The sequence below is a fragment of the Miscanthus floridulus genome, chromosome 3, assembly GCF_019320115.1.
Source record: "Miscanthus floridulus cultivar M001 chromosome 3, ASM1932011v1, whole genome shotgun sequence".
In the NCBI taxonomy this organism is placed as follows: domain Eukaryota; kingdom Viridiplantae; phylum Streptophyta; class Magnoliopsida; order Poales; family Poaceae; genus Miscanthus; species Miscanthus floridulus.
In genome coordinates, this window is record NC_089582.1 from 9,347,538 (window position 1) to 9,357,417 (window position 9,880).

The following is a 9,880-nucleotide window of genomic DNA, read 5'->3' on the forward strand; positions in this document are numbered from 1 at the left end:
ATAAAGTTAAAGAAGTTGTGCAGACAAATAATATTGAATACATTACAAGTGAAGAAGAGCAATGGGAGATTAATAATAAGTTTTTATTAGAAAGTTATGAAGAAGAAGAAAATAATGCTCAGAGTTACCAAGATTTTATAGACTCTTTAGATGATGAAGAGTTACTCAATCTTGATAATGCTATGGAAGGGTTAGATATAATATCTGAAGATATTAATAGTTCAATAGAAACAAAAATAGAATTAATGAATCAAGAAGACTGTGAACATGATTAGATAAAAGGTAGAGGTGATTATAATATAAAATATATTTTTTGTATATTCTACCCTAGTCAAGAAAATAGACTTACATGTATTAAATGTTTAAAGCAAGCATGTGCTTCATGTCTAAGAATTACTAACCAAAAATGGAGACAAGAAGTAGAACTAGAATCAGATGATAAATTATTAGCAAGCAGAGTCTGAAATTTAGAAAATAGAATAAATAGCTTAGAAGCAGAATTAGAAGAGCTAAAGAGTTAAATAGTACTCAATGAAGCTAATAAGATAGAAGATAATCATAGAGGTCTTACTGAGTTAAAGGTCCAAGCAATGATAAATAGAAAAAATGATAAAGCGATATAATTAAAAGAAGCCATAATAAACTTTGGTAGCAAATATATAGTAAGATTACCATTTACAGAAATTATAGGAATAAGAATACCTGTAAAAGTAAAATTAACGCCTAATATCTCTTATAAAATATTAGCATTAGTAGACACCGGTTGTACAAAAAATATTATACATGATAAATATTTTGCAAAATGTCCAGAAATAGTTCATACAATAGATCAAGATAAAGCAGAAATATCTACTGATATGTCTGGGATAAAAAAAGATTCATAATCAACTAGCTTATGATGTTGAAGTACAAATAAATAACACAAAATATATAATGGATGAAATTACAATAAGAGATCTATCTATGATACATGATGATATGATATTTGGATTTAGATTTTTACAATTCTCTTTACAAACAACTATCATACATGAGCAAGGAATAACATTTATTCCTTACTAAGACAACATTCCATATATAACAGAAGTACGAAAGACTATAAATTCTACTTCAGGAAAGACCAATTTAGAACTCCAAGGATCTAATGAAAATGTCCCTGATAATTATATAGATGAAGAGCCAGGTGAAAATATAGAAGATTTTCATATAGCAAATTCATGCATAGAATGCATCAGTCTTCAATCATTAGCACCAAATTAGTATAGAGATATAAAATCTAAAAATGATATAGATAAAATTGTAACAAGATTGGAAGATATTTAGATAATCAGAGAAATACCAATGAAGCATTGGGACAAAAATGGTATATTATGTAAAATTAACATAATAAATCCTGACTATATAATTAAGACAAGTCCTATAGAAGCAACACCTAAAGATATAGAAGAATTTAATATGCATATTGAAGAATTACTAAAATTAGGAGCTATAAGCGATAGCCGAAGTCCTCATAGATCAGCTTCATTTATAGTTAGAAATCATGTTGAAATAGCCAGAGGAAAGTCAAGAATGGTTATTAATTATAAAAGACTAAATGATAATATTATAGATGATGCTTATAATATCCCAAATAAGCAAGAATTGATAAATAGAATATAAGGTAGTAAATACTTCTCAAAATTTAATTTAAAAGCTGGGTTTTGGCAAGTAAAAATGGCAGAAGAATCAATAGAATGGACTGCTTTCACATGTCCTCAAAGACACTTTGAATGGCTAGTAATGCCCTTAGGATTAAAAAATGCCCCTGCTTTATTTCAAAGAAAAATGCAAAATATTTTTAATGAAAATCAAGAATTCATATTAGTTTACATTGATGACTTATTAGTTTTCTCAAAATCCTATAAAGAGCATATAGCTCATCTAGAAACCTTCTTTAGAAAGGTAGAACAGCATGGGTTAATATTGTCTAAAAGGAAAATGGAGATATGTAAGAAAAAGATAAAATTTTTAGGTCATGAAATAGGAGAGGGAAAAATCTATTTACAAGATCATATTGCAAAGAAAATCTTAGAATTTCTAGATGTCATGAATGATAAGAAAACCCTACAGCAATTCTTAGGAATAGTCAATTATGCTAGAAATTATATTGAAAATTTAGCTAAGTTAGCTGGTCCATTGTATGCAAAATTAAGAAAAAATGGGCAAAAATATTTTAATTCTAAAGATATAAAGTTAGTAAGAACTATTAAAGAAAAGGTCAAAGATTTAAAACCCCTAGAGTTACCTTTAGATGATAATTATTTCATTATAGAGATAGATGCATCTAAGTTAGGATGGGGTGCAATATTAAAGCAAAAACCACACAAGTACTCTCCAAAGTTAGAAGAACAAATATATAGGTATGCTTCAGGAAAATACAAGCTAAAAGCAATAAATAATACAGATAGGAAAATTTTAGCTGGTATAAATGTAATAAATGCTTTTAGATTATATCTAGGATTTAAAGAGTTCACAGTTAGGACAGACTGTGAAGCTATATGCAGATATTATAATAAAATCAATAGTAAGAAAAGTTTAACTAGGCGATGGGTCTTATTTGAAGATATTAGTACTGGAAATGGTTATAAAGTAATATTTGAGCATATAAAAGGCAAAGATAATACATTGCCTGATATATTTTCACGATCTTCTATTTTGCAGGAATGAAGAGAGGAACAAGCCCTATTGGAGGTGAATGTTTCAACTTTGGAATTGATAATAAGCTAAGAATTTTCCCACCAAATACTTATAAATTCAAGCCTCGAGACCATATTGTTCTAGATGATATACAAGATTGCATTGTAGACAATTTCTGGTTTCAATATAACAATAAAAGAGAAGATAAAGGTTATATGCTAGCAATATTAAATAGTTTGGCTGAATATTTTCATATGATTAATGGGAAAATACAACCAAAAGAATCATCTAGCAATATAGAGAAAAAACCCATATATGTTATATATAGGGGAAAAACACCAGGAATTTATATATCATTTGAAGAAGTTATAGCTCAGCAGATAGAAAAAGAAAAAGATGGAGGAGTGTCTTGGAAAAAAATATTTAGATATTGATCAAGCTCTTTCATATGCAAGAACAATTCTGGGAGTAAACTATTACTTAGAGCCAGCAGCTAAAGACTATATCCAAAAATATAGGAAGGCCAATGAAATAAAACCAATATGGACAGGGCCAAATATAAGAGAAGAAGGATCGTCTAGACCGCATACATATAAAGAGGCGGTAAAAAAAGATATAGATCCATTGAATGAAGAATATGTTAATACTAAGATGAAAGAAAAATTGGAGTCAATAATTCTTCAGTGGAAGAAAGACATAAAGGAAGAAATCTTACAACAAATAAGAGGTGAAATAGATGAAAAAATTGAAAATATAATGAAAGACTATGAAGCAAATATTAAGAAGGATTATGAGTCAAAAATGAATATAGAGATATCAGACTATGATGAAAATGATGATGAGATGTTGGATATCCATGGTCATAGACAAAGACTAGAATATTAAATTTCAAATATGATGAAATACCAAATTTGCTTCTGAATATTACATGATGTATCAAAATAAAATAATAAAAGTATTCTTACAAGAATACTATGGAAGATATAGTATAATACAGAGAGAAGTTGGTAGGCTAATAAAGCCTAGTTATGGTAAAGAATGTCAATTACGAAAAGAATGTCGTGAATTGTTGTCCTGGTATGAAATATGGCAACCTGAAGAAGTGGACAACGAAGAAAATATTGAAGAGTCAATATAGACTCAGTTAAATATCAATATATCTATACAAGAAATATATTCCCTATGTTGATAAGGTGTTATCAATAATTTGACCGGGGGAAGAGATAACACTACAGCCATGATTGAATACTACATGCCTACAACCATGATTGAATACTACATGCCTATCTTTGATTTGATGTTTGCAATATCAATCATTCGGGCGTGGAAGACCATATCAAAGAATATCTAGAAGGATACTATCCGTGCGCGATGGAGGACAGCGCAAAAGGAATATACAGTCACTCTACTGTAGCTAGGACATTTATTCTACGTCCAGCTGTCCAGGCAACAGTAAGAAGGGATAATTGAAGACTTCGCCTCGAAGGCTCCTTCAGAGGATAAGGCTCGCTCCTTCAGATGATAAGCAGGAAGGACGCTCCCTTCATGCTATAAAGCGAGACATCAGGCGCATTCATTCATCATCGAAAGCTCAAGGAGAGAATCACCGAAGCCTCAGACACGCACTCTCATCCACCACCCACTCCACCAACTCTCCACCCACACATACACCATGAAGACATGATCTCAGAAGCACTCTGAGAATCATCCACCATTAGTAGTAATCATCTGTCACCACTGTATCACTCCACCTTTGTAAATTAGAGAATAAAGGATGTCCACGTGATCTTCCTGCGCTTGTAAGGTAATCCCTAAGGTTTGTGCTAAGTACTTGGGGTTTCCCAAAAGGGAAAGCCGTTTGTAAGCTTGCTCTGTGGAAATGAATTAAGCTTTCCTATTTTAATCCCTGCCTTCCTTCAAGCTTATTCATATGGGGCGATGTGTCTATGCTAGGGACCCTAGAGGAGAAGCCTCTGCGTGTGTTGTTCTCGTGTTAGCCCTAGTAGTGGTGTTTGTAGAGAACCCTGTGTGCGCAGAGAAGTATTCCCTTCGGGTGGAACTGCCTGGAGAGACGATAGAGCCTGAGTCCTATGTGTGCGTGGCTGGGGATAGCGAGGGAGTAGATCGGGTTAGCCTGGTTCTGAAGCGAGCCAGTGATGCATACGGTTAGTACCGAGTAGGACTGTCACAAGCATAGTCGCACGACCGGCTGAACTGTTGGTCTCGCCAGCCTGCAAAAGATCCTTAGAAATAATCATCCGCATACGCATATTCACTAAGCACTAGCTTAACTAATTGCAAAAGCGACATATCAATATTTATATTCGCTAATCACTTGCTCACTCATCCAGCATCCATAAAATAATCGCGCGTGAAAGCGACGCCACGCCATACTTGCAGAGGCCTCGTGCCTTGAACACTAAAGTGGTTGAGCCGCCCGCGTGCACTGTTCATATCCCGAATTTGAATAGTAGCCGCGAATTTGAATAGTGAATGCCGAATTTAAATAGTGCTATGAATAGTAACTCGAGATCTCAGAATTCGAATTTCGAATCCGTTCGAGTTCTCGTTAGAAGGTACCCGATCGCTAATATATATATATATATATATATATATATATATATATATATATATATATATATATATATATATATATATATATATATAACGAAGATGGTTAATATAAGACATAAAATGACCTTAAATAAAATAGAAAAGCAGTTCACGAGCACCTACTCGTCGGCATGTTGGCCCATCAATTATCTTGTTAATTAACGACAACACATACACTTTGGGCATGTTCTAGTTCGGCCCAACTTGTACGAAATGCATGTGGCCTAACAACCTTGTCAGGGCCTGAGAGTTTCTGGCCTAATATAACTGGATAGATGCCGTCCCCTGGCCCATTATGTATTTATTTTATTGAATGGGGACTTTTCAGTTACTAGGTGTCACGTCAAGAGAGCATGCGGCACCATCACCATTGATCTAAAATTAGCTAGGTTATTATTATATCGATCAGGGATAGCCGCTAATAATGACCATACCTTCCGTTCCTGTTGGCACTTGGCAATGCATGCATGCAACAAAAGTGGCGGAACACCACTGCTTTGCTTGCATTGCATTGCTCGTCGCTGGGTCTCAGTCTCTATATAAGAGGCAGCTGCAGATCGAGGAATTAAATGAAGAAGTAGGAAATTAAACTAAATAGCTATATATTGATCGATCGAGTGGATGTTGACCATGCTGGTGATGAGTAGACAACAGAAGAAGTTACTACATACTCTTGTCGTCCGGACTCCACGGTCACGGTGCTACTTCCGCCTGCGCCGAGGGGCTTTCTGTCCTTGACGCGCCGCTGCCCAAGCCCAGGCAAGGACGTCAAGCCCCTCGGCAAGGACGGTAGCAACACCGGAGTCCGACTACTTCATCGCCGATGGCGCCGCCATGTTCAGGTAGGGTTGGGCATTTGGTTTTTTGTTTGGTTTCGGATCGGTTCTTCAATTATTCAAGACATTTGGTTCTAGAAAATGGGAATCGGTCTGTTCCAATAAAAATTTAGGAACCGAGCATTTCGGTTTCTGGTTTGGTTTCTGTTCTAACCAAACTAATCGGATTTTTTAGTAGAGGTTAAGACAAAAAAATATTCAGGTTCTAAATCAAATTTAGGCAAACTACCTCTAGGTTAGATAATAATAATAATAATTGATAAGGGAACAATTGCAATATAGTAACACAAATACATAGCAATTCAATATGAGACTTCGCACATAAACCAAACATAGTCTTACAAAATGCTAGTAAGTGAACTAAAATTCATGTATTTCTGTTCTTTCGGTTAATTTAGTTATCTGAGAGTAGGAACTGAAATTTCTTTGGTTATTTCAGTTCCTTCCTATCTAGAATCGAATAAGAAACCGGTTTTTTTGGTTCCGATACTTTTGGCCCGGTTTTTCAGTTTCGGTTAATTATGCCCACCCTAGTTTTGCGGCAAATATCGAGAATGCTTGATGAGTTGTTGATCCAGATGCCTCGAACAATATGATCTTTGTGGGATTCTTAGTACACAGATCATCCATATGTCATTTGCAGACCAGAAATAGCTAGCATACACCAATCTAGCCAGAATGTTTACTCCTTCATCTGAACATTTACATTTCACAAATATTGCAGGGTGGTCCATCGCAGAATATAATTTGAGCTCTAGGTTTTACCACTCCCTAGGTTCCAAATGGCAATACAGCGTTTTGATTTTTCTAGATACATAGTTAGATATACGCTACATCTACATACATGGTTATAACGTTAATGAATTTTTTTTATGAAAAAACGAAAATAAATTATACTTCAGAAAGGGTACTTAATTTACTATAGACAGTACGATGTTGTTAGCCTAGGTCCCATCTCACCTAATGGTCCTGTTTGTGGGTTGGGACATCATATCACACCTGGAGTATATGGAGAAACCTACCTACAACAACAATATTGCCATCATACATTGGCTATTCGACCAAACATGCATCACACACACTCACAGGGTGCTTATTAAATTTCTACCCACCTCGAGCTCCATATCGATCGTCCAACATGGCAGCAGCAGCAATGGCATCCTCCCTCCTCTCTATCCTCCTTCTCGTGGCGCTGTCATCGCCGCCGTGGGTCGTCCTGGCGGCGGACGACGACGGCACCACGCACCTGCACTTCTTCATGCACGACATCGTGGCCGGGAGCAACCCGACGGCGGTGCAGGTGGTGAAGGGCCCCACCGCCGCGGGGTCGATCGTCCCGGGGCTGGCGTTCGGCGACACCACGGTGATCGACGACGCGCTGACGGAGACGTCGTCGCCCACGTCCGCCGCCGTGGGCCGCGCGCAGGGCTTCTACATGATGTCGTCGCAGTCGGGCCTCGTGCTGATGGTGTGTGCCAACCTGCTGCTCACCTCGGGGGACCACAACGGCAGCACGCTCGCGGTGGTGGGCCGGGACGACGTGGCCGCGGACGTGCGGGAGCTCTCCGTCGTCGGCGGCACGGGCAAGTTCCGGATGGCCACCGGGTACGTGCTGTGGAAGACGTCCAGCATGAGCGGGCCCGACGCCACCATCGAGCTCGACGTGCACGTGAGGACGGCGACAGCCACGGGTACCGGCGCCATCGACGGCGGCGGCAGTATCACCACTGGTGCCTCCTCAGGCGCCGCCGCCAAGTGGGTTGGAGCAGGGTGGGTCAGTGCGTGCGTCGTCGCCGTTGTTGTTGCGGTGGTTGGATCCGGTGTCTGGTGATCACAGCTAGAGTGCAGTGGACAGTTTGGTGACATGTCCATGACTCCATGTACGTACTTGCTTGATGTGGTGTTACGTTGGAGGTCCGGTACTCTTCTCCTTTATATCATCAAGCTGTCCTTGAGAACGGATGTTCCGGATTACTAGTGTTGGTTTAGTTTATGGTTGTTTTTTTAGTTGCTTATTATTATTCGCTGTTTTCTTTTTGTCCAGTTGTCATTCTGGGTCCTGTCGAGTGGAAGCTGGTGAATGCAAATTTACTTCGCATCCGAAAAGTTGCCCATTCCTTTTTTCTCTTGTGTTTTGTTTTGTAAAACCCCTACTTTTCTTCTAATAAATTACCTTGGAAAATCTCTTGTCGGCTTTTTGTGGGAAAGAAACTAATTTCTTAAACACAATCACTACTGCCTTCTCTTGTGGGCTCTCCTCGTACTCTCGGCCCACTTGCTCATTCTCCCCCCGCCTCTATAATTAATGTATTTTCTTTTGTTCCAAGTCAAACCATCTTAAGTTCGATCAACTTTCTACAAAAACAAAACAGTAACATCAACTGTACTAAAGAGGTAAATTATAAAAATATAATCCATAATGTATTTAGTAAAATTCATTTAATATGTAAGCATTATTGTTTTTCTACAAACTTGGTCAAACTTAGTATGGTTTGACTTTGAACAACTGATAATCCATTATATTTGAGGATAGAGAGAGTAGTGATGAGCAGAGCACTATCGACCGGAAGTTGTGTTACATAGAGTTGAGATTAAGCATTCAAATTAGATTTGGCAGGGGATTTTACTGGGTTTCACCTATCAGTTCAATTTAATGAACTTATTCTTTGACTAAATCATGTTTTTTTCCACCTAGCATGTGGCAGAACCGCCTAATTTAATGCCTCACAGGAGTGCTTGTCTTCTATTAGACACTAAGCACTCGAGGGAGAACACTAAATTACTCGATTCCGTCGGGCACACCCCAGGAGAGAACCCGAAAATCCACATTTTTGCCATCAGGATCACAAATGAGAGAATAAAGCTTACATCATTCGTAACCATTTCTTACATCACTTTTAATACAACATCAGAGTATAATATTTATTAATATAACAGCGGAATGAAATCATGTTATCAGAGTTATAAACAATTTAATTGAACAGCGGAATAGAAACATGTGAACAGAGTTACAGCAGAAATAAACATCTATTAATGACATAATGAAATATTGATATATAGACTACGGCAACAGATTATGAAACTTTCATTTATAAAAGCATTTAGTGAGAGTTGTAAATAAAAACTACGATCGCAGCGTAAAGGAAATCCTCTCTGAGCCCACCAGGAGGAATCCACACACAAATGTCAGCTCAAGCCTCCACCTGTTACCTGCAACAGGGGGAATAAAACCCTGAGTACTCAATTGTACTCAACAAGACTTACCCGACAGGAGAAAAGAAAAGACTCCAAGGATATGCAAGGTTATCTGGCTTGTGGGTTTATTGCATTGCAGGAAGCATTACTAAGCGTGCGTCCTTAGATTCGATTTTTATTAATAGCCGCATTGGTTCATTAACTAACCATTCTATGTAAGCACATGTGCTACTTTCAAGCAGGTGGTAAGCAATCAGATTTCCTTTGTCCATCTTCCATCCTTCATCTTTCAGTTCTTACTACGATGCTAAACCGTAGACAAGCCGTACCGGATAGCCCGGCGATTCGCGAATCAATGCCCCCAGCTGGGTACCCCGAAAACACACGCCCCGCTTGTACCCCAGGCACAAGCAGGACCAACCCATCACTCTCCTATCCCGGGTATCCAGGTCCCCGTCCAAACTGGGACTCCAAGCCCCCGCCCCTAAGTCCCGGACTCAGTGCGGTGCAAGGACCACCTCCACCAAAAACAAACCCTAACAGTCGGTCCGGAAAGAGCC

General features: G+C 38.1%; 1 pseudogene; it reads left to right on the forward strand.

Moving 5' to 3' along the window:
- The first annotated feature begins 7,073 nt into the window (after positions 1–7,073).
- On the forward strand, positions 7,074–8,060 carry LOC136544922 (dirigent protein 1-like; annotated as a pseudogene).
- Positions 8,061–9,880: the final 1,820 nt, after the last annotated feature.